Source organism: Cricetulus griseus (genome assembly GCF_003668045.3).
Source record: "Cricetulus griseus strain 17A/GY chromosome 1 unlocalized genomic scaffold, alternate assembly CriGri-PICRH-1.0 chr1_1, whole genome shotgun sequence".
Taxonomy (NCBI): Eukaryota; Metazoa; Chordata; class Mammalia; order Rodentia; family Cricetidae; genus Cricetulus; species Cricetulus griseus.
The window spans coordinates 205,828,745-205,854,062 of record NW_023276807.1 but is presented as its reverse complement, the minus strand read 5'-3'; the positions used below and the strand labels follow the sequence as shown (position 1 = coordinate 205,854,062).

At 41.8% G+C, this 25,318-nt stretch overlaps 1 pseudogene; it reads right to left on the bottom strand.

Annotated features, from left to right (window-relative positions):
• Nucleotides 1-1,075: 1,075 nt before the first annotated feature.
• Nucleotides 1,076-2,274, bottom strand: LOC103162515 (annotated as a pseudogene).
• Nucleotides 2,275-25,318: the final 23,044 nt, after the last annotated feature.

Below are 25,318 nucleotides of genomic sequence, written 5' to 3'. Positions count from 1 at the left end.
TTAACCACAGAAGCTAGGTATGGAGAAAGAGACTAGTGAAGAGTGTTGGATCTCACTAAGAAGGGGAGATATAATAGACAGAATTGAGGTAGTACCAGGAGGGGAAACAGTAAGCAGAATATGTTGTTTCAAAAAAAATCTATTAAAGAAAAAAGCTGGGCAGTAGTGGTACACGCCTTTAATCCCTCCACTTGAGAGACAGAGACAGGTGGATCTCTGTGAGTTCAAGGCCAGCTTGGTATATAGAGCTAGTTCTAAGACAGACAAAGTTACACAAAGTAACCCTGTCTTGAAAAACCAAAACAAACAAACAAAACCAAAAAATAAACAAAACAAAAGCTAAAAATAAATTTCATAAGATATATAAAACCCTGTTTTGCTCTAAAGATAACAGGACAAGGGGTGACTATGAAATAGCAAAAACCTTTCAAAGATTACTTAATTATTTACAATAACCTAAGTAAACAGTACTGGAAATGAACAGAGGCCTACAGAAGTTCAGCAGTTTTCATGAGGCCACAGTGTTAGAAAGGGCCAAAGTTAGCTCCAAACACAGGTCCTTGCAACGTTTACATTTTCCCACACTGGCTCTTAAGAGAGTCCTCAGGAAGCTTGGACTTGAAGACCAGGAGAGTTGCTTCATCCTTGGAGATCTTAACACATTTCTACAAGCAAAGAGAGTTGACCATCTTTCCAGGGAGGGAAGAACACTTGCCTGCCCGTGACAGGCCAGAGGCCTCACTCATGCCAGTAACTCACATTCCAGTTACTCCTCCCCTACTGACTTTCCGTAGAAGAGGTGACTTCGAGAGAAAAAGGGACAACAGTTGTGGAGGCTGGAGTGACATCGTCTGGACAGCTCAGTGGTATCCACATCAGCAGACACAGGAGAGGAGGATGGCATGCCTCCTTCAGGCTCCCCACTGCCTCTGGGAACCTCAATACGCTCTTGTGTCACCAAGGGTAATATGGGGTCTGGTTCTTGAGTGGCTATTGTGATCTTTTGAGTGACATCCGAGAGGAGGAAAACATTTTTAAATAGACCAAACTCCAATACATTAAATTCACTAGTATGCTATAAACTGAAAAAGAGCAGATGCTGATACCAAAGTTCCACCTTTGTAATGTCTGGGGAAGTGGGCTCCACTCAGTCCCTTAAAAGCTGTCATTTGTTCCCTGTGGTGACTCCATTCTCACTTGAGTCTCTTCATTGTCTCCTAAATCTGGGATCCCTGTCAGACTAACACTTGAAATATGATGTCACCCCACTCAGCACTTAGGACAGAAGAAACTGTAACAGCTGGGCTCACACTCACAGTGACATTGAGATCTCCAAGAAGACTATCAGCTGTTGGATCAATATCACCATATCCACCAAGTGTATGGTGGCAGTGGTCTGGGAATTGTCACGTGGCTTCTCTGAGGGCCTCTCGCCATCAGGCTCTGTGTCTGCTGTAGAATCAACATCAGGAAAGGCAGTCGTCCTTTTGGCTGCATCTGTCTCAACTTTCTCAGTTGTTGGATTGGCAGTTAGCATTTCTTTGGTATTTATATAGGATGAAGGTATATTTCCTAAGCTAACTGCTTCCTGACTTTCAGTGGTAAACAACTGATTAGCCACATACTACAGGAAGCCATTTGTTACATCTGTGATCCTTTCTCTAATGGGCTGATTGCTAGAACTGCTATGTGGTCCCTCCTGGTGAGGATTAAGAGAAGTAGGTGAGAGACAGCAATGATGGACATGGCCTTGGAAAGTCTGCATTCAGGAGACATCCTTTCAAGCTGACTGGGACCATGCCCTTCTTCACTGCCTGAGACCACTGGCTCACTGGAAGAGTGAAGGTCAGAGATGTTAGGATTCAGAAGCTCAGCTCCTCGATGGTGGTGTTCTTTGTTGACAGAGGTTACTTTATTTAATTGCATCACTGATGATCCTGCAGATAGTACCATGGGAGCTTCAGAGGACATCTGCTGGGGTGTGTGCTTTGGAGCAAAGGAGATGTTTTCTTGGTCAGCTGTGCTCATCTCCCAGGACTGCTCTGTTTCCATATGAGACTTTGCTATCTCCCTCTTTTCCACTTTTTGGAAAGCTAGACATTGTGTGGCTAAGGTGAGGAAGAGAATGCTACACAAAGACACAGAGCTGTGCAACAGAGTTGATCTGCTCATAGTGGATAAGTTGAAGGAGTTGACAGTTCCAGTGATTGAGTCCTGTGGAAAAGTAAAGTATAGCACACTGTCATGTAGATAGATTTTGTAAATGAGCTCCATTAACTTAAACCAAAAGAACAATGATCTCCTTGACTCCTCTCAGAGAAGGGAGGTAGGAGATGGTTGTTCTATTTCTCTGTCCCCTTGAGACACAGATAACCCAGATCACTTTTCCCTTCTGAATTCTGCAACTGATTTAACTTAAAGCTCCCTGAAAATCGTATACAAAATGACTTTAGAATTTAGCACCATGTCTAGGAGATGGAAAGTAAATGTTACAAATGTATTTTAGAAACTTTTGTGTTTCTGTGGTCTGTATGTTGTGTCCCTACAGTTCATAGGAGATCTAATCATAAGGACAGTGTTGGGAGATGAGGCTTTTAGAAAGTGCTGTCAGGAACACAGGGCACTGATGAATGGGACCAGGGTCCCTAGAAAGAGCCCTCAGACATCCTCTTCCCCTCCTGTCGGTCATGTGAGAGCACAGAAATACTTGCCTTTTAAAACCCAGGCCCTAGCCAGACACCACATTTGCTATCAGCCTTACCTTGGACTTCAAGAGTCCAGAAATATACGAGAAGAATTTGGTGGGTTTTGTTTTTCTTATTCTGTAACTGGTGTCATACACAATTCCCATTCCTTCAACCACCCTGGTGATGATATGTTGATACAGTGGTTAAACTGCATCTTAAAACTTGATAAATATCAAAACATGCTGAAAACAGTTATGTCCATGGGTTTAAATAGGCCTGTGAATTATTTTTAGCCAAAATATATCTTTAAAATGCTCAAAATATTTGCAACAACAAGAATAATTGTACAGAAAACCATCATGTCCAAAATTTCATAATCAGAAAAGATAGCCAATGTGAACATTTGTTATTTGAAAATTGTTAAATTTTCCCTTCTTGCTGGTTAGCTATGGTTTATAGTCATTCAATTTAATATATTCTTTAAACTACTCACATTCTCTTTATAGATCAAACTACAAACATATATTAAAACAGCTCATTGTCTTCCCAATTCAAAGATTTGTAGCACTCTTTCCCCATTGCACTGGGAGTGGCCCTTTGATTTACATTATTGTAAATTTCCCAAATCATGATCCCCAGCATCATAAGCAAAAATAACACAAGCCAATGCATGTCAACATTTGAGATGTCACTCTAGCTTAGATGCACCAGAATATATCTTGTTCCATAGTCAGGTGATATGTGCCTAGAAAGGGTTTGTCCTCATGTCTCACTTTTTCTTCTTTGAAACAAAGACAAATGAAAACTGAATCAAAAGCAAGCATGTGCAATGAGACTACACCTTCGGATTTCTGTGTAGACAAAACCGAACTATAAAACTAGAATAATATTATAAGAGACAAAACCTTGATGTCTACAGCAGTTTCTGGTCTGTTTCAGATCTTTTCAGGAATGTCTCCACCCTCTTTAGATTTGAAATCTTACTAAGCACACTGGAGGATGGAAGGGGTGCCCTGGGGTGGGGCCTGAAGCTCAGTGACAGAATGCCTACTTAGCATGCACAAGGCCCTGAGCTCAAAAAAAAAAAAAAAAGATAGGGCCTAAAAGCTTAGTCTACATGATGCCATGTAGGGCAAGGCATCAAAGAATGTGACAGAGTTTAGAGGGGCATGAACTAGCATTAGGAAATGATTTCTGAATCTATATTTCTTATTAAAAGCTGAATAAATAGCTTCAGGTCCCCCTGTTATAAAACGGGATGTTAACAAAACACACTTTGAGAATCCTCTACCTCTATGATTTTATACCCATGTCCTGTTATCATGAAGAAAAACAAAATTAAGAATGTTTCTGCAGTCTCAGCATGTTACCGTCAAGGGGTGGAGGTGCCAAATATGTGAACTAGACTGTACCTTTTATGATTCATGGTTTTGTAGGCTGAGAGAAGAATTTTATGGACAAATTAGATTTAGTGGAAAGGAGAAAAATATAAAGGTATAACTAGGCTCAACCACCTTTCCAAGACAGAATTCCCCTTCAGGGTCTTATTTCCTTCTACATCTAGAGTTCAAATGTCTGTGTGCAGGGAAATCTGCCTGCTCTAAAGGATGTTGCTCCTGTGATTAAGTGCTGGCCACCTGCTTTCTAAATCCAATTACTGCAGAGAAAGTGGGGGGAGCCACAGCCTGTGTGTCTGTGTATTGAGGCCATATGCTCCCTTTCTCCGCTATTGCAAGCAATATCTGAACTCTAGGAGAAAGTGAAATGAAGGCTTGTAGGAATGGCAGCAGTGAGCAGTCTGCCACTCAAATTAATAGATGATTTCAAATCCCTTCACCTTCAATGCCTAGTGCAGGTCTTATTACCCTGCCTAGGAGTTAGCATCAGACAAGGAGAACTGCATGACATTAGAAATTATGAATGAAAGGAGTGACCACAGTCAGGCTGATGATAATATCCTTAACCCCACACAAAGCATGTAGGCACATTGCAGTCTCTGCGCTTTTCTTTCTTCCCTCTCCACTCTACTCCCTTTATGGCCAAGTGCCCAGGAGAGAGGAAATGCTGAGCAAATGTTGTCTGAAAAGCCATTAGTGTCCTTAGGGTACTCTGCTGGGAGAAGAGTAAAGGGAATATTTCACTGCTTTTGAGCATCTGTGTCTCAAATTAAATTATCTTGGTCATCAGGATACTCAAGGAGCAAAGGAAGGAATGCTTCTCTACTGTTCATCCTGCATCTCTGGTGCTGTTCTTACTGTGTCTCAATGTCCTTTAGTTCTGACAAACTAACCAAGTTCCTAACAAGCAGAAAATATTACCTCCACTGAGCTTAGAAAGCATTTCTTGGGGAGCTAATCAGTTTCACCTTGTCTATCACTCCTTATCAAGCTTCCCTAATGGCTTGTCTGTCCTCTGAGCAATTTGCTGCATTTCTGCCACTGGTGGGTGGGAAGATAAGTTGTTCTGTCAAGCATTATCTTTCACAATCTTAAATAGACACAGTCCAGGATCCTCATCTTTATCAAGTCTGGGCATAGTCAAGCTTCAAATACCACAAAAATATCTAAAAAGGAAAGAACATAATCAAGAGATGTTTTAAACACTTACTTAGGCACTGGGTTCTCACATTAGGAAGAAGATACAAGGACACTCCTATTAAGTCATCATCGACACTACCACCATTGTCACCATGCTCATTCTATTTTATTCTAAGATTGGGGAGTGGAAAATAATGACAGCACACATGAGAACAGTTTGAAAAGCTCAAATATCATGCAAAATAATATATATATAACTGCCACTCTAATGTACATGTTCCACAAACTACAAAGAAATGGACAATTTGAAATATCTACAGCATAGTCAAATGTGGAATATTTGGTTTTCACTTAATTCCTTTTTAAAACTTTTTAATGCTGAATCCTGACACTATTAATTCTACTATAACTCTTTGGATTAATTCAGCACCTTCCTGATTCTATGTGATATTGGCAACTGTCATTGGTTTCTAATATAGGTTCTTAGAGTTAGGATGACAAAGGATCCTTTCAGCAGCCTGTTCCATCACAGTGGAAAGAGAGAGAATAAAGTAGCTCCAGGTGGAGTCTGTTCCCCATGAGGTGCAGCAGCCCAGGCCGGTACTACTGAAAAGAGAGAGAGTGGGTACATCAGTTACAAGCAAAGCCCCCTCTCCCCGATGCAGATCACAAATGAGTCCTGCATATTTATCCCTTTCTGGGCTTCAGTCTATATAATGATGCAAACAGACAGAATATCCATGCTTCTCATTCTCAGAATGTCATCCAATCCTTGGTGAGAGAATCTGTCCTTAGAGATTAAAACAATGTTCAAGTTCCAGCTGTACCTTGGGCAAATCACTACAATAAAGTTAGCAAGTGGAAAAATGGAGATGAGGATTCTCACACTAAGCCATCATCCTCATCACCACTGCCAGCATTATCATCATGAACATCCTATTTTCTCCCAAGGGTAGAAGACAGACCAAATAAATGACAGCACACATGAGAGCAGTTTGAAGAAACATAAATATCACGCAATATAAGACATGCTAATGCAGTTGCAATGTACAAGGGTCTCAAACTGCAAAGCTGGGGGAATTTGAAAAATCTGCAGCACTGTCAAGTGTGGACTATTTGTTCTTCACCTAACTTCCCTTTTCAGGTCTTCAGTGTAGAATCCTGTCCTGAGAAGTTTCCATCTGCAAGCAGTTGCTTCCACATCAAACAGTCATTTTCAATGGCCCAATTTGACACATAATTTCTGTCTTTTGTGGTTCACAAACCTCATTCACTTGGCAAGACCTCTAAGCAGTAGTTTGCCTTTACAGAGAAGAAGTTTCACAGAGTTTTCTCATCATCATTAATTAAACATAATACGGAAAATTAAGACTGATCACTCATTTATTAACCGAAATGTTTCATCTTGGAGAATAAATCCAGACGACAGTTGGAGGGATTCTTTACCTATATTAGACCAAATAGTATTCAATTAACAACAATGCAATACACCAGGCTTTATAGTCACATCTTTAGTCAGAGCAGTAGAGAGGCAGAGGCAGGCATATCTCTCTGAGTTCCAGGACAGACATCTCTGCACCTCAGGAAAATGCGTATGTGTTATACCTGAATATTAAGTGCAGAGGAGCAGCCAACTGGGTACTGAATTCAAGGGAGGGTGCAGGGAGCTGCCATGATGAGCCTCTGATCGCTCTGGTCCCAGGCTACTCCACAGTGTCCAGGACTCCCACTTCTCCCCAGCACCCGTGTCAGGTTTTCAGGAGCCCGGCTGGGCTTCACCTGTGAGTGGTAAGCACAGCTAAGCTCAGAGGACAGTGGAGGCTTCAGTGTGTGGGGCATCACTGCAGCAGCCCACAGAGAGATTGCATCCCGGTCTTGTAAACACATGATCAAGAAGTTTGAATAATTAACTGGCAGAACTCACACAGGCTTAGTGCTATTATTTGTGGAGGATGCTTTTATTGAAGTCTGATTTTCTTTCTTTTTTTTTGAGTAGTTCTTAAACACTTTTTTTTAGTAATTTAATTTAATTTAGAAACAAGATTGTTTTACATTTCAATCCCAGTTCCCTCTCCGTCCCCTGCCCCTTTCTACTCCCCAGAGAGGGTGAGGCCTTCCATGAGGATCTCCAAATTCTGTCTTATCATTTGGAGCAGGCCTAGAACCTCCCCTGTGTGTCTAGGTTGAGAGAGCATCCCTCTATGTGGAATGGACTCTCAAAGTCCATTTGTGTACTAGGGGTAAGTACTGATCCACTACCAGAAGCCCCATCAATTAACCAGACCTCCAAACTGACATTCTTGTTCAGGGGGTCTGGAACAGTCCTATGCTGGTTTCTTAGCTATCAGTCTGGTGTTCATGAGCTCCCTCTTATTCAGGCCAGCTTTTTCTGTGGGTTTCTCCATCCTAGTCTTGACCCCTTTGCTCATCACTCCTCCCTCTCTGCAACTGGATTTCAGAGTTCAGCTCAATGTTTAGCTGTGGATGCCTGCTTCTGCTTCTATCAGTTACTGGATGAAGGCTCTAGAATGGTATATAAGGTAGTCATCAATCTCATTATTGGAGAAGGGCATTTAAGGTAGCGACTCGACTATTGCTTAGATTAGTTGGGGTCAAACTTGTAGCTCTCTGGACATTTCCCTTGTGCCAGAATTCTCTTTAAACCTATAATGGCTCCCTCTATTAGGGTATCTCTTTTCTTGCTCTTTTCTATTCTTCCCCTGACTCGATCTTCCTGTTCTTTCTGGTCCTCCTCTCCCTTCTCTTCTCCCCTGCTCTTTCTCCTAACTCCCTCTCCCCTCTCAGCATGTTCCCAATTAGCTCAGGAGATCTTATCCCTTTTCCCTTTTCTGGAGGACCATGTATGTCTCTCTTAGGGTCCTCCTTGTTTCCTACCTTCTCTGGTGGTGTTGATTGTAGGCAGGTAATCCTTTGCTCTATGACTAAAATCCATGTATGGGTGAGTACATACCATGTTTTTCTTTTTGTGACTGGGTTACCTCGCTCAGAATGGTTTCTTCTAGTGCCATCCCTTTGCCTGTGAATTTCAAGATTCCATTGTTTTTTTTTTCTGCTGAGTAGTACTCCATTGTATAATATGCCACATTTTCTCCATCCATTCTTCAGATGAGGGGCATCTAGGTTGCTTCCAGATTCTGGCTATTACAAATAATGATGCTATGAACATGGTTGAACAGATGTCCTTGTTATATGAATGTATATCTTTTGGGTATATGCCTAAGAGTGGAATTTCTGGATCTTGAGGTAGACTGATACACATTTTCCTGAGGAATCACCATACTGATTTTCAAAGTGACTGTATGAGTTTGTACTCCCACCAGCAGTGGAGAAGTGTTCCCCTTTCTCCACATCCTTTCCAGGGAAAACTGTCATCTGCATTTTTTTGATTTTAGCCATTCTGACAGGAGTAAGATGGTATCTCATAGTTGATCTTCATTTGAAAGGAAACACAAAGCAAGGATTTGAGACACTGTGTCAGAATGAAAGGTTAAAAGGCACCTGGGTATTTACTTGCTTCTCCTCAGAATCCTTCAGATTTTATTCTTCTTATTGGAGGTGTAGCCATGGAGGGAGGAGAAAGATGCATTTGTATAATGGATATTTAAGGCTTTGCTCTGAAAGATTGTCTTTCCTTCCTGGCATTCCTAAAAGTGGACCCACATGAGCCTTGCAGTTTCTTCCTAAGCTTTCTTCCCTGACCATTTGATTCATTCTCCAGTGGGGATTTCCTGGTTGCTTTTGAAGTTTTAAGTTGAAGTTCTGAGGAGCGGCCTTTGTATTCCAAGGAATATGTTACTGACTCTATTAAATGAAATTTACTGATTATGGGGATGATGACAGTATAAAATGTTTAGAATATATTTTATGATTTTTGATTTTTTTTGCTTCCAAAACTCTTCAGAAAACTTGGCAGGACAAATCTTAAACTATTTCAGCGCAGGTGAACTTCCAAAACAGTTTCTGGTGTACAATAGAACTGTAAGATAAGTTGGTGTAGTAAAATCTGTAATAAACTAGTTTTCTTTAGCATACCTTTGGGGTGATAAATTTTATAAACAGCATCTGCTTTTAACTTTGAAATGCAAGGGTTCACTTCATCTGTGTATCTACATTATTTAGCAGTTATTCTGGAATCACACAGATGAATCCTCTGGCTTCTCTTTCCTACCCCCCCAATGCTTTACAAGTGAGGCAGCAAAATATTGCATGACTTACAGCATCTGCTTTAAACGTGTGCTGCTTCACCTCTTATTCTCCCTTAGCTGACTTTAGGGCCTGACCTCCCCAAGTTAACCATAATGAATGGATTTTTAATTTTGCCTTGAGAAGACAAGAGTATAGACTGAGGCAGATGCTGAGTGAAACAAATGTCTAAACCAGTGCCATCCTAAAGGAACCCTTTAAAGATAAAGTCTGTGGCTGCAACATTTTCACAACAGATCTTATTCTTCATTTTGCAGCTATGTCCTTATGAGGTGGGTCAAAAAAAATCCCCTTTAAAAGTCTAGATCATCAAAGGTTCATATCTTTCGTGGAATAGATCCTTTCATTCCAAACTAATTCAAAAAGGTCTCCATGACAGACCTTTCATCTTATGTCCTTTCTTGCCTTTTTTTGAAACAAATCAATGAACCTCAGACTTAATATTGTAAACAATGTGTATGCAATATTTAGTAGTGAAATAGTTCATACCTGCTCCCCCCCCCCCCCGCCAAGGAACCTCTACCCTTCTGAAGAGTAGAAGTGAAGGAATTATTTACCAAGACAAGCAAAACTCAGGACCAATAAATTACTGTTTCTCATGTTTTCTGAGGTAGGGTCTTTCTTTGTAGCTTGGATTTGTTTGGCAGAAAAGCACGGTACTCTTGCTTCAACCCAAGAAGTGTTGGAATTGCAGATATAGGCTGCTAGCTCCCACACAAAGCTAGCTCTTTTCAAGGAATGGTCTAGAAGACTGGCGTAGAAGAGAAAGAGAGTCATTTATTCTCTATTAATTTAAATTTCAGTAACACTATGAGCTTGGGTCTAAGCAGAGTTGTGATGAAACACCATTATCTTGTAAGTAAGAGATTTGGACAACAGTTACAGACATGAAGAGACTCCCAAAAAGATTTGCTAAAATTGTTCTTTTTTAATTATCTGTCTTGCAACAAACATAGCTATTTTAATTACCAAATTGACTACATCTGGAATTGACTAAAACTCCAAAATAGCAGGCCACATCTGTTACGATAAATCTTTCTGCCAAAAGTCGCCTGAGCCCCATCGCAACGTGTGAGCTTTACGCCAGCCGCCTGCCCGAGTTAGGCCCAAATGAATACACAGAAACTTGTATTAGGTTCAAAGCTGCTTGGCCAATGACTAGGACTTCTCATCTGCTAACTCAGTCTTAACTATCATAAACCTATATATTTTATAAGACTTATCTTATCGGACGCCTTATTGGCGTCCCTCCTTGCTGGGATCACATCTTGCCGCTGGAGCAGGAGCGGAGGGGAAAAGGGAGCCCTTCCTGTTTCTCCTTTGCTTAAATATGAGTCTCCTTGCTATGTTACTTCCTGTCTGGATCAGCACTTCTCTACTACATTTCCCAGAATAATCTTTGACTCCCAGTCCCATCTACTTGCTGTCTCATTGGCCAAACAGTATTTTATTTAACAATAAAAAAGATAAACATACACAGTACATTCCCCATCACACATCTGTGTGGGATCTTTGTTAATTAAATAACTTGTCGTGGGAAGATTCACTTCTGCTCTGAATCTTTTGAGGTGGGAAGACACAGCTTTAATCTAAGTCTTGTGAGGTGGAACAAATGACCTGTAGTCTGGGCCACACATACTTTCAGAAAGGTCATGGAAGAAGGGAGCCTCTATTTGCCTGCTAGCTCTTGTCCTTGCTAGCACATTTTTTCCTTTACTATAATTAGAGTCTACTTCTTGTAGTATCCCAATGTATACTGAATACCAGCTGAGATATTCAGCATTGTGAGCATAACACTATTTGTTTCTTGGACCTTGCATTTATAGGGAGCCATGATTGGATTAACTAGACCACAGCCAGAAAGAAATTCTACTAAATCCCTTTTCTATATATACAGAGACATTCATTCTATAAGTTTAGTTAATCTAAAAAATCCCAACTAATACAATTGTTCATCATGCTTTGAAGAATGAAAGTTAAGGGATACATCAAAATCAGGACATCCAAGAGTCCAAGAGCACATTCCACCACAGCAGATTTACTGTGTAAACAGAGTCTGAGAAAGCCAAGTACCTGTGGAGAATCTCCTATTCCCATGCTGCTTTTAACCAGAATAATATCACAAATATAAACATCTGCTTATCAAGATTTCAATGCAGAATGTAATTCTCACTTAGAGAACTGAGAAAGGGATCATGGAGGCCAGCAGGAGCTACAAAGAGAGATACTGTCCTAGTAAACCTTCCTAGTAGGAAGGGTGGAAAGGGAACGGGGAGAGGAAAAAAGAAAGAAGGGAAAGAGAAGGATGGGGAAGAAAGGTGAAAATAGGTGCCACAGAAAAAGCTTTACTTTCTCCTATGTAGGTCAAACTTCTTTCAACTCCTATCCCTATAAATTTTGGAAAATTGGGGAAGTAAATACTACTATACTTTATTGTCTTCTCTAAGTATTAGGTAATATCCAGGTAATATCCAACCTTTCCCCAGTCCCAATTTCCCTTCACTCATCTTGGGACACCACGGGAACCCCTCCCTCATCTTACAATCTTCCCCTCAAATGACAGGACCTAAGAAAAAATTTTTCTAAACTCAACCTTGTCTTCTGCTCTGTCAACATCTTGCCAGGTCTAAGAGGCGCCAGGGAGTTCCATACAGCCTGGACTACAATGAAACAACCAGCTTCCCCAGGACGTGGCAGCACCCCAACCTTCTCGGGTCCCCCAAAGATGGTCAACGCCCCCCACGTCAGCAGGAAGCAGTCTTAAGAATTCGACGCCCTTATTCCTTAACCTGCCATGTCTAAACACCCCACCTTTTTTTAATAATAAGTAGAGGTGGGAATGAAAGGTTCAGGCATTATGCTGGCCTGCCCCTGTTACCTGGTGGAATCCACTCAGGCAATACCCTGGTCAGCCCAAGGTTCCATGGGAAAGAAGTCTGCACGCAGGTGCAGAGGACCCCTTTAAAAGATAGGCCCCTGCACCTTTACGCTCTCTCTCCCCCTGTCTCTCTCTCTCTGTGTGTGCTCTCCCGTCTCTGTTTCCCCGCTCTGTCTCTCTATGGCGACCGGCCATGGCGGTCAGCCATTACCCTGTTCCTCTTCTTAGTCTCCCCATTCTACCGGCCCTTATAATAAACTTATAGTCTTAAGTCTCATGTCTCAGCAATTTCTCTTTTCTTCTTTTTTAACAAAACAATAACACATGCCACATGACTTATGCTTCTTTCAACACTGAAGTTAGCTCCATGATCAGTTAATCAGCAAGTATTTTTTTTAACCTGCAAAAGGTATGCAAGGGTGTGCTTGGAGAGCTTGAATTGATTTGAGAAGAAAAAGGTTGTCTTAATAAACATTATAAATACCACACATCAGATTTTCTATCTCCTTCATCAGCGTTCTCAAAGTGGGATTTCTTTTTATCATCTCTCTGCATACTAGCTTCATCTAATGAAGTCTGGGTTGAACCTTAATGTCTTCTTACAGTACAAGTGCATGGAGCTGCTTCCCCCTAGAGAATCGTTCTCAAGTCAGGCACTGTGCTTTAAATAGTCTCACATCTCTCACAACACCTACAACAGCACCCTGACAGCTGCTGTCCAAAAAAGGGTTGGATGACTAATTTTGTCCAGGAGCTCATAGGAAAATAGGCATAGAATGCTGTAATACACACACTTTACAACTGAAATTTGAACTACATTCTACTGGCAGTTAAAGGAAAGTGTGACCGGCCAGTCTCAGGATGAAGTATCTTAATCCCTTACAAAGGAGATCAACTCAGAGGTAAGTGGCTCTGACCCTCGAGGTTTAATTGATTTTTTTCTTTACATGCTATGTAAAGATGTTGGTTCATGCATATGTGTGTGGTGTCTGAAACCAGAGAACCAAGCCATCTGTTGTGTTAATTCCCTTTCTGACCTCAAGGCTGCTATCTCTTATTGGCAAAAAAAAAAGTGTTTGTTCAAAGAGTAGCTGTGCATGAACAAGAAATACTACATGTATAAGACTTTGAAAGGGGAGAAAAAAAGAAGAAAAGAAAGCCTTGCTTCAAGCTGAATGCAGAATTCAAACACTAGGCTGGCTCAAATCCTTTGAAACAGCCAGAGGAACGTTTTGTTTCATTTGTTCTTTCTGAAGACCTGAAACATAAAATAGACATAAAACATTCACTCCACAGAATCAGATCAAAGCAATTCTTCTCTAATTTGTTTACAAAAAGTAATGCCAAGGGGTGAATGGGAGACGTCCTTGGAATCAGAATGGTTGAAAGCCTATCTCATACCAAGATAATTATTTACTTTGGAACACATCTAATACATGAGGCATCACACAAAGGGACAAATAAATTTGTCCCTAGAAGATCTCACTAAAGGTAAATGGAGTGGTCATGTGACAATCTTCCTTTCTCTCCCTTCTTGCTTTTAGGAACTTTCTGTGAGTGGGATTCAGGCAGTGACATATTTTCTTTCCCTCCTTTGTAAAAGGCACTTTAAGGCACTTACCATTGAAGCTTCTGCTCAGCTTGTGACACCCTTCCCAGCAGTCCCTCTCCTAGGGACAAGCACATTACACTCACATCAGGTTCTGTTCAGTTCAGGAAACAAAACAACAAACAAAAGTCTCAGCCAACTTCTCTCTCTTGTTCCTCTCCATTTTCCTTTTGATTTTATTTCTCTGACTTCTTTTTCTCATGCTCTGCTGACTTCCAGATTTAAACATTGCTGCTTTTTAATTTTCAAGTTGTCTCCAGTGTACACTTTGTCCCTTGTTTCAAAAAGGAATGATGGAGCACTTTGGTCCAATCCTGACTTTCAGAGTCTTCCATTCCAGAATGGAATTAGCTGCTCCCTCTTGTCACTTCTGTTTTTAACCAGGTGAACTCTATGGTGATCATGAGCTGATGACCTTCTCTTTGTGGTTTAGGAGAACCACATTCAGTCCTAGATGGCTGGTGTCATTACCATATTTCTCATTTCATCCCCCACATCAGAAATGGTCCTTTTCTCTCCCTTTCTTACTTTGTACAGAGCATGATTTTAATGAGTGCTTAATTTCATTCTATCAGGCCTGTGTCCTAGGGAAACTAGAAGAGGGTATAATATCTTTTTCTTTTTCATTTTTTGTTCTTTCTTTCATTCTTCTTTTTTTTAATGTCAGCCCACAGAAATCACTCCCAACACAACCACCTTCAGCTTTGGCAAAGAACATTCAATAATTATGGTGAGGCTGTGGGCTTTTTGCTTAAGTTTTTAGGAAAATTTTCTTGTTTTGCTTTACCAATGGGCTGAGAACAATGTGCTAAGAGTTTTTACTTCTCAATTTCTGGGGGTTAGGGGGGTGGGAATGCTTCTCACAGACAATAGTGACAGGAAAAAAATCTGTACACATTCACTTACAGGCACAGTTTATATTTCCTATCTGCCATGTGGTTGAATTCACAAATATATTGCCTGTGAACACAGAGGGCCCACAACATAGTTAATGCTACACAATTTCGCACTTACTGATGGTTAAAATGGCATATTTTGTGTTATATATTTATTCATTCTTTCTCTCTTCCTCCTTCTCTTCCTCCCTCCTCCCCTCTCTCCACTTTATCTGATTCTGCCTCAATGTCATGGTTATTAGCAGCTAGTTATTTCCTAGGGCAAGTGAGAGGAGCTAGCGACTGCCAATTATGGCAGGTCCCAAATACTCCAAGTCAGTGAAGAGTCTCCAGTCTGGACTCTGCATGTCTAATTTGAGTGTGCCTCATGTTCTCCTGGTACGGCCGATTTGCCCCACTCATAGACTCTAATTCATTTAGGTTCCTGGTTCAATAGAAAACTTTGGAAGTAGCTCCCTGGGTGGGTAGGAAGCAACAGCAAAGAAGTATTGTATTTGGTGTCTGTTTTCAGACCCTGGAAACAGCGTTAAGAATTTGTCTTCTGAGGAATCTCCATGTTTATCCCTCGAGTACGAATGGACTTTGGGAGCCCATTCCACATGGAGGGATGCTCTCTTGCCTGGACACATGGGGGAGGGCCTAGGCCCTGCCCCAGATGATAGGACAGACTGAGATCCCCCATGGAGGGCCTCACCCTCCTGGAGAGTGAAGAAGGGGATGGGGTGGGGAGCTGGGGGTGGGGGGTGGGGGGGAAGGGAGGGAGGGAGCTGGGATTGACATGTAAAATAAGTTTATTTCTAATTTAAATAAAAAACAATGATTGTACTCAATATAATTGTGCTAAGTATTAGAGAGAAAAAAAAAAAAAGAATTTGTCTTCTGTCATTGGCTGGGAAGTTCCTGACAGTGATTACATAGAATCTTTGTCCTTCTCTCCACAAGGTCAGATAACTGTGGTACAGTGTCCCTGTGGATTCCACCTGTACATTTAGCCCTGCCCCAGTCCTGGAGAATAATCAGAGAGCCTGTCTTCTGCTGACTCAGCATCAGGTCACCTTGACTCAGCTCCATGAGCCAGCTGTTCCCTAAGAGCTGACCTTGCTCTTGTATCTATTTAGTTTCCACAACTGAATCTTTTTGTCACCAAACTCCTGTCCTCTCCTTGTTAGGCTACTTATGGAGTGTGGCCTCAAATCATGGTCTTAGGACCAAGGTTTCTCTGGTTCTTACTTAATGACTTTGATTGACAATACTCACAGGACTCTGTAAGCTTCATTCTACTCCCCAGCCCTTCCCCATTTAAGGCTATCTCCCAATATTCCCAATATTCATTCATCTACTATTAAATCCTCTTTCTCGGGGCAAGGGTATAGCTTAGAATTACATGCTTAGTGTGCTTCAGCAACAATAGGTAAATAGGGTTTTGTATCTATTTGATCTCAGGGTTTGGCGCCTTCCTTGCAGACCCTATTCCTGACTTCTCTACCTTCTCATGAGCATTTCACTCCACAGGTTCCCCCAGAACCTGCAGCCAGCTGTGCAAGAACCTGGCTCAGGATTGAACCCCTCCACTTTCTTTCTTTTGTATTCTCTGGTCTTAGGCTTTGTCCAGATGTCTGAAAGGATGTTAGAACACCTCCTGCCTTTTTGCTAAGCCCAAGGAGGAGAATGGGAAAGGTGACAACAGTTTCAAGCATCCTTGGGGATCTGGAGTTATGCTGGTGTATTACAGATAACACTCAATGGAGGAGATTACTTTTATTATTTGCTTTTTGTATGGCTATGACCCTGAGAAGTAAGACGAATTGCCTAAGGTAAATGCAGACAGTAGATGGCAAGAACTTGTTTATACCAAATTGGCTCCAACTTTTCTGCTGTTTGGTTTGGTCATGCAGCTTTGGACTATCCCAATAAACAGATTTCAATCTTCCTTTCCTGCCCTATCTTCCTTCCATTCAGTCTGCTATGCCAGGTGGTACGGGGAGCCAGGTATCTTTCCTGGGTTGCACGGACTAGCATTTCCGTTGTATATTAGTATTGGTGTAAAGTACCATTTCTTCCCCCATCCCCCTTATCTATCTCTTCTGTCCTTCATTCCATCCTCCTGTCTTTTCCTCTTTCTTCCATGTCTCATTCTGTAGTCCAAGCTGTCCTTGAAGATCTGTTGATGTTCCTGATTCAGCCTCCCAAGTGTTGGGATTATAGGCATTTGCTACTATGCCCAGCTCTAATCACTTTACATTTTCACTTATTTTAAATTACCTCTGTGGAGGACAAAGGTTAAAATAACACATTCAAAGCAACTAAACTCTTATCAATACTTAAAAAAAAGAAGCCCAGTGTATATTCAATCTCAGTACTTGAGAGGCAGAGGCATATGAAGCTTCTTGAATTCAAGGTTAACCTGGTCTACATGGTACCTTCCAGGCCAGCCAGGTATATATGGTGAGACCTTGTATCAGATCACAAGCAAGCATAAACAAAGAAACTAAAACACAATGAAATATCTGGCAGACTAGAGAGGAGGAAGTGAAGAGCTATGATACATAGCCACTCCCCAACAATATTTCCCATGCTTTCCACAAATCAAACCTGCTCTGATCTCATCATCAAAAGAAACCTAAGCCAGGGTAAAGTGGTGTTTTGTTTCGATTTGTTTTTGAGACAGGGTTTCTTTGTGTAGTTTTGGAGGCTGTCCTCTTGAACTCACAGAGATATGCCTGCCTCTGCCTCCCCCAGTGCTGGGATTAAAGGCTTGCCAGGGTAAAATGGTACACTCCAGCAATCATAGGACTAGAGGCTGAAGGCAGGAGGGTCTGGAATTCAAGGCTGTCCTCAGCATGGCAAGTTTGAGGCAAGCTTGAGCTGCATAAGACCCTGTTTCAAACAAAACAGCCAAACCAATCCCAACCAAGCCAAAGTGTTTCCCTCCCACAAAAAAAAAATTCTTACATGCTGAAAAAAAAATCCTAGAATTGAATCTTTTAGTTGTCCTATGTTTTTATTTATTCACTTATCTATTCATTAAGTGTGTGTGTGTGTGTGTGTGTGTGTGTGTGTGTGTGTGTGTGTGTGTAATATATGCATGTGCATCTAGATGCATGTTATCATGAGTATACACGTGTTGCCCAAGGTCAGTGTTGGGTGTCTTCCTCCATCACTCTATTTCTTGAGGCAGGGTTTGTCACTGAACATAGAATTCACTAACTGGCTAGACTAGCCAGCCAGCAAGGCAAGCAGATCCAGTTTTTTCTCTGCCTTCTTATGCTGGGTCTACTGGCAGGCATTGCAAACTCTGCCCTCACCCCCATTGAGTGGAAGAAATCTGAACTCCGGTCTTCATGTCTGTACAAGCACTTTATCCACTGAACCATCTCTTCACTACCTGCTTTGTGTGGCTACACTAAGGGAATGGTCAATGAATGATTTTAGAGTTTGCGCTGCTTGTTTTTTGGCATGTGGAGATACTTTAGTGTTTCCCACAATGTTCTCAAAGGTGATGAATAATGAGAGCAAATTTCAAATGGAATACACTTGATAAATGTGTCTCAGCCACTTTTGGGTAAGTTCTAAAATTTTTGGAACCGTAGCTTTAGATATTTGGGAGGCTGAAGGAAAAGGATCACTTGAGCCTAGGAGATTGGGATACGTGGAAAATGTAGCAAGACTCTACCCCTTATAAAACAAACAAACGGAAAGTATTTAGTCTAGTTCTCCAATTATTATGGAAGCAGGACTCTGTGGATATAGAATCTAATAAAACTTTGAGACATACCTTCTGGGAGAGGTTCCTGCAGAGACACTGCTATATAACTTGGATGTTGAATGTCCTCTGAGCTAGTTCGATTTTTCCTTTCATTTCTTTTTTCTGTTATCATCTTGACACAAGCAAGGGCCATATAGGAAGTGGGAATCCCAACTGAGAAATGAAACATTTTCTTGATTAATGATAGTTGTCAGAGGACCCAGCCTACTGTACATGGTCTACCCCTGGGGATGTAAGAAAGTGGCCGAGCAAACCTCAGAGAGCAAGACAGGAATTTCACAGCATTCCTCCATGGCCTCTGCTTTGGGCCCTACTTCCAGGTTTCTGTCTTCTTTTCATGATGGACCACCACAATAAACTAAAATAAATCCTTCACTCTCAGGTTGCTTTTGGAGGTGGTGATTTGTCACAAAAATAGAGGAAAAGCTAAGACAGACATCCTTGAAAGACCTATGTGTCAAAGGCTTAATCTTTGGGGTGGAGCTTTTGGAAATTGGTGGTATCTGAGAGAGAGAGAGAGAGAGAGAGAGAGAGAGAGAGAGAGAGAGAGAGAGAGCACGCTTCAGTGGTGTGTTCTTAGGTCAGAGCAGGTGTACCACTGAAGGGGACTGTGGAACTCTGGCCTTTTCCTGTCTCTCTCTTGCTCTGCTTTTTGATTCACGAGGTGAGTGGTTTATTCTCAACACTCCCCCCATGATGTGTTTGTGGTCATCACAATCCTCAAACATTGGAATCAGACAATTTTGAACTGGTGAGCCAAAATAGCCCTTTTTCTTTTTTAATTAACTGACTCAGGTTTTTCATTTTAGAAATGATATTTTGAATGAGACATATAGTGTGGTCAACACAGGGAAGATCTGCTAAGACATCCAAAGTTCTACAACACTGAAAAGCAAGGCTGACGACAGGAAACAAGACTGCGAGGAAGTGCTCCAAGGCAACCACTGTCAAAGCTTTTGCTTTGTTCCAATCCTGGGTTTTTGTTTTGGAGACCCACACTTGAGGTCAATACATTTTTATTCAATTTTTAATTTTGTTATAATTTGCTTGCAACTAAATGTTCTAGTAAGTGAACACAATAATGGGTTTCTTGGTGACTTTTCTCCTTTCATGCACACTTGGCTCATGCTCATTCCTCCATCACCTTCTCTTGACAATAACAGTCACTTGGGAGTCTGACAAGGTAACATCATTCTGTCAGGTATAGTCATGGGCCACCTTTTAATCACAGTAAAATATCTATTACTAATACAGCAAACTATGTGTACTAGCCAACTTTCAACAAGGGTAACAAAATACCAGATACTATCATCTTATAAACAAAAAAGACTTGTTTTGGCTTACAGGTTTGCAAGTTTCAATCCATGGTTGGCCCCATTGCTTTGGGGCCCATGGTCAGGCAGCCTATCCCTGTGAGAGTCATGAAAGGGGAATTGCAGGCTATAATACCAACTGCAAATAGAGAATTCTCAATAGAGGAGTCTAAAATGCTGATAGACACTTAAGACAGTGTTCAACATCCTTAGCCTTCAGGGAACTGCAAATCAAAACAACTCTGAGATACCATTTTACTCCTGTCAGAAAGGCTAAAATCAAAAACACAAATGACAGTTTATGCTGGAAAGGATGTTGAGAAAAGGGAACACTCCTCCACTGCTGGTGGGAGTGCAAACTTGTACAGCCACTTTGAAAATCAGTATGGCAATTCCTCAGGAAAATGGGAATCAGTCTACCACAAGATCCAGCAATTCCACTCTTAGGCATATACCCAAAAGATGCACATTCATACAATAAAGACTTATGTTCAACTATGTTCATAGCATCATTATTTGTAATAGCCAGAACCTGGCAGCAACCTAGATGCCCATCATCTAAAGAATGGATAGAGAAAATATGGTATATTTACACAATGGAATACTTCTCAGTGGAAAAAAGCAATGGAATCTTGAAATTTGCAGGCAAATGGATGGCACTAGAAGAAACCATCCTGAGTTGGGTAAGCCAGTCACAAAACACAAACATGGTATGTACTCGCTCATATATGAATTTTAGATGTGGAGCAGGGGATGGCCAACCTACAATCCACCCCACCAGAGAGGCTGAGAAACAGGGATGACCTAAGAGAGACAGGCATAATACCCCGGAGAAGGGGAAGGGGACAGGATCTCCTGAGCAGATTAGGAGTGTGGGGGGAGGATAGAGGGATCTGGGAGAAAGGGGGAGAAGAGGAGGGGAGAGGAAGAAATGGAGAAGCAGGAAGGTTGAATCAAGGAAAGAATAGAGGAGAACAGGATGAGAGATATCATAATAGAGGGCGCCATTATAAATTTGAGGAAAGAACTGGCACTAGGGGGATTTCCAGAGATCCACAAGGATGACACCAACTGGCAATCCAAGCAATAGTGGAAAGACTACCTTAAATGGCCTCCTTTGATAATGAGATTGGTGCCTACCTTATATGCCTTCCTAGAGCCTTCATCCCGTGGCTGGTGGAAGCACAAGCAGACACCCACAGCTAAACACTGAACTGAACTGGAATCCAGTTGCAGAGAGGGAGAAGTGATAAGCAAAGGGTCAAGACCTGGCTGGTGAAACCCACAGAAGCAGCTGACCTGAACAAGGGGGAGCTCATGGACCTGAGAATGATGGCTGGGAGGACAGCATTGGACTGATCCAGACCACCTGAATGTGGGTGTCAGTGAAAAGGCTTCGACAATCTATGGGGCCTCTAGTAGTAGAACAGTACTTATCCCTGGAGTATGAATGGACTTTGGGAGCCCAATCTATGGGGCCTGTGGTAGTAGATCAGTATTTATCCCTGGCATACAAATGGACTTTGGGAGCCCATTCCATGTGAAGGGATGCTCTCTCAGCCTGGACACATGGGGGAGGGCCTAGGACCTGCCCTGGATGATAGAACAGGCTTTGGTGATCCCTCATGGAGGGCCTCACCCTCCCTAGGGAGCAGAGGGGGAATGGGGTGGAGGGCTCCTGGGGGCGGGGTAGGAGGGGAGGGAGAGGAAGCTGGGATTGACATGTGAAGCAGGCTTGTTTCTAATTTAAATAAAAATGGTATTAAAAAAAAAGAAAGCGGAATTGCTTATTTCTTTTACCTGGAACAAAGAGAAAGGGGAAGAGAATGAGGTTCATAGTCCACTGGAGGACATGTTCTCAGGGACTTAAGGACAAGTTATCACCTCCCAATCATGCTACATTGGGAACTAATTTTTTTAAGGAGAGTTTTGAGACAAGGTTTCTCTGTGGCTTTCGAGGCTGTCCTGGAACTAGCTCTTGTAGACTAGGCTGGTCTAGAAATCACAGAGATCCCCCTGCCTCTATCTGCTGAGTGCTGGGATTAAAGGCGTGTGCCACCCCCACCTGGCAACATTAGGAACTAATTTTAATACTTTGGGGTCTTTGCAGGGAACACCAACTACCAAACTAAAGCCCTGTGTGAGTGTTTGGAACCTATTTAGGGAGATCAGAGGGCAGCTAGCTAGCTTGTAGACAAAATGCCCATAACATAAACTAAACTTTTACATTTTTTCCCATAGAGAAAAGAGAAGATTGAAGATCCCAATGCCCCAATCATACTGGTAGCTATTAAAGGAGTCGGATTTTAGTCCCAGAATACTGTGCTCAATTTTGTTGTTAATTAGGTTTTTGTTACAATTATTTGTGCATGTATAGTGCATAATATGTATTTGTACATACAAAGATATTGTTATGTGTAGCTATTCTATCTTCCTCTCATATTATTATGTTGATGGTTGGTATTGGATATTTATGACACACATCCCAGCCATCTCAGTGACAGTTCTGGATGCTTCAGACACAAGGCAATTATAGAGAAATCTACAACAGTGGAAACATAATCTTTCAACTGTAGAATACTACAGGAAGGAGAACAATGGTGAGCCCTAGACTTGGAGGAGAGAATGGGTAGAGGAAGCAAAGGAGCCTAAAGACCTTCATGGAATGGAAGACATTGGCCATCCCAGCCCTGTTAGAAAAGGGTGCCTTCTGTGCATGTTGTCTGAGATGAAGAGGTCTCTGAGTCTAAGGAGCTGCAGAACCAGTTAGGAGCTGCTCAGAGTGTAGGCAGCAAAGTGAGCTAGTTGCTTGTGATAGACCAAGGCTCAACATAGTAGATAGTTAGTCTAGATTAGCAGTTCTGGAAAGAACACAATGCTTATGCCTGGCACTGCAGAAAGTGGCCTTAATGTGCTCATGGATGGGCAGTCCTCCAGGGTGCTGTGCTATGTGGTGGTGGATAGACTTAATGGGACTAGTGGTATGTAGGGGTCAAAAGGGAGATTGATGCGGGATTATGGGACAAGCTGTGTGACTGGAGGGCACTCAGGCTAGTTATGTAATTCAACACAGGGCCTCTGCTTTTGTGGAAGGTGTGACAAGAAGTATTTAAGACAGAAACAGGGTCTCAGAGCTGGGATGCATTCTCCAGCCACATTTCAATTGAGGATTGAAAGGCACTGATTCTCTAGCCATGCTGAGGAGAGGCATCAGTCTGAGGTTTGATGAGAATTTATAGAAACAGGATTAGTCCTTTCTGCCTGAGATAGGGTAAGTGCTAGTGGCTTTGGCTGCTTTGTTTTTCTGATCTTCATCTTGAGCCCCGATATCTGTCTCAGATATTTTTATGTTACAAGAGAGACATGCTAGAGTTCTGTTTTTCATAAGCCAAGGGAACATAGGATGGAAGATATATTCTCTTCACGAGGGACACAATCCTGGGAGGACATTAGGCTAGGTAGCTGATGGCTGGGTAGTGAATTGGGGAAGATAAGAGTCAAGAGAAGGAGCTGGGGAGACGGCTTGGTGGATAAGAACATGGGCTGTTATTGCAGAGGACTTGGGTCCTAGCACTCACATGACAGCTCATAACAGTCTGCAACTGCAGTTCTAGAAGGTCTGATGCCTCACACAAACATGCTGGTAAAACACCAATGAACATGAAATAAAAATACAATTTTTAAAAAGAGGCAAGAGGATAAAATCTGAAAGGGCTGTAGTTTTGGAGTAGCATACAGGCTGGAGCACTGTGCATGCTGACAGTCTAAAGATCAGGAGTACCGACTAAATGGTGGCACAGGCTGGGGAGAATCGAAAATAGAAAATAGGGGCCCATGTGGGATGAGGCATGAAATAGTGCAGCTGGAATATGTGACTAAAGACAACTGGGTACAGTTCTACATCAGGTTTGGGTGCCTAACACACAGCTTGACTGAATTGAAAGATGAGCCTGAAAGATGTGCCCAGGTTGGTGGACCTCTGAAGATATCCAGCCTAGGTAAATGGGACCTGGCCTGGAGGGGATGCTGGAGGTTGGTCTGCAAAGATGAGTAAGTCCCCTTAGCCAGACAAAGAGCAAATGGAGGCAAGCACTGAAGTCAGATGAAATAACAGTACAGCAGGCACAGAGGTATTGGTGAAAGTCAGAATGCTTACTTGTGAAGCTAAATTTTCAGTTAAGTCAATGAATGTCTTTCTTGTCCTCTGAAATGGGGAATTGCCATTGAGGTTGGTCTTGGACTACAAATGCAAAGATGTGGGTTCTTTACTTTGGCACAGGGCAATGTCTCATCCTTCCCATATCTCGTTTGGTAAACAGGAAACTGGAGCAGATGAGAAGCATGTCTGTTGTTGAGAATATTTGCATATGCGTAAATTCGATAACTTTATTCAATGTATCTGGTAGCCAGATACTGATAATGGCAACTTACTTTCAGCAATGTAATTGGTTCTAGTCACATGAAATTTCATAGGATGCTAAATCATTTAAGTAACAATATCATTTTAGCAATCAGCAATGTTTCCTGTCTGCTACTTCCACTCATAGAAAATTTTGGTCCTAATGAGAACTGGGCACAGTCCAAAGTACTTAGTTAAATCAAGAAAGTTATTGATTACATTTGTCTGAAAAAATTCCAGGAAAATGCTGTAGAATTATGTCAGAAGTGCTACCTAAAATCCTTCCCCAGGAAGTGCTTTTTCTATGATAGCTTGAAATCTAAGTAGGGGGATGTTAATAATCCACTTTTTTTTCTTTCATAAAGTTTCTTAGAAAACAATACATTAAACACCAATTCCGGACATACCCCCTCTGTCACCTGGGTCTGCCTGTTTAAAGCAACAGTGTGTACTGAATGTGTAATGGGTGTGAAAAATGCTGTGCTTTGTACATGCACATTATTTAATTTAGCCTTCCCAATAGAGCTGGAGCTATAACTTGTTAGAGTGTTCGCCCCGGCACCCATGAAGCTCCCAGTTCCACCTCCGGTATCACCAGGCAGAAACCATCTGTAGCAGTCTACCTGGTAGGAGGAGGGGAAGACCAGAAGGTCTACTCATGCTTGGCTACACACAAAGTTCAAAGCCAGATAAATCTATATGAGAACCTGTTTCAGAAAGAAACCCTCTAATAATCCTATGGTATTGCAATTATTATTTTATTATTTAGAAACTAAGTGTTTAGTACTTCTGCTTAGACCAGTGGTTCTCGACTTTCCTAATGCGGTGACCCTTTAATACAGTTCAGTTCCTCATGTTGTGGTGACCCCGCAACCATTAAATTATTTTTGTTGCTACTTCATAACTGTAATTTTGCTATTGTTATGTATCATAATGTAAATATTTTTGGAGATGGAGGTTTGCCACAAGTTGAGGACACCTAGTTTAGATCCAGGAACAGGTTTGCTGG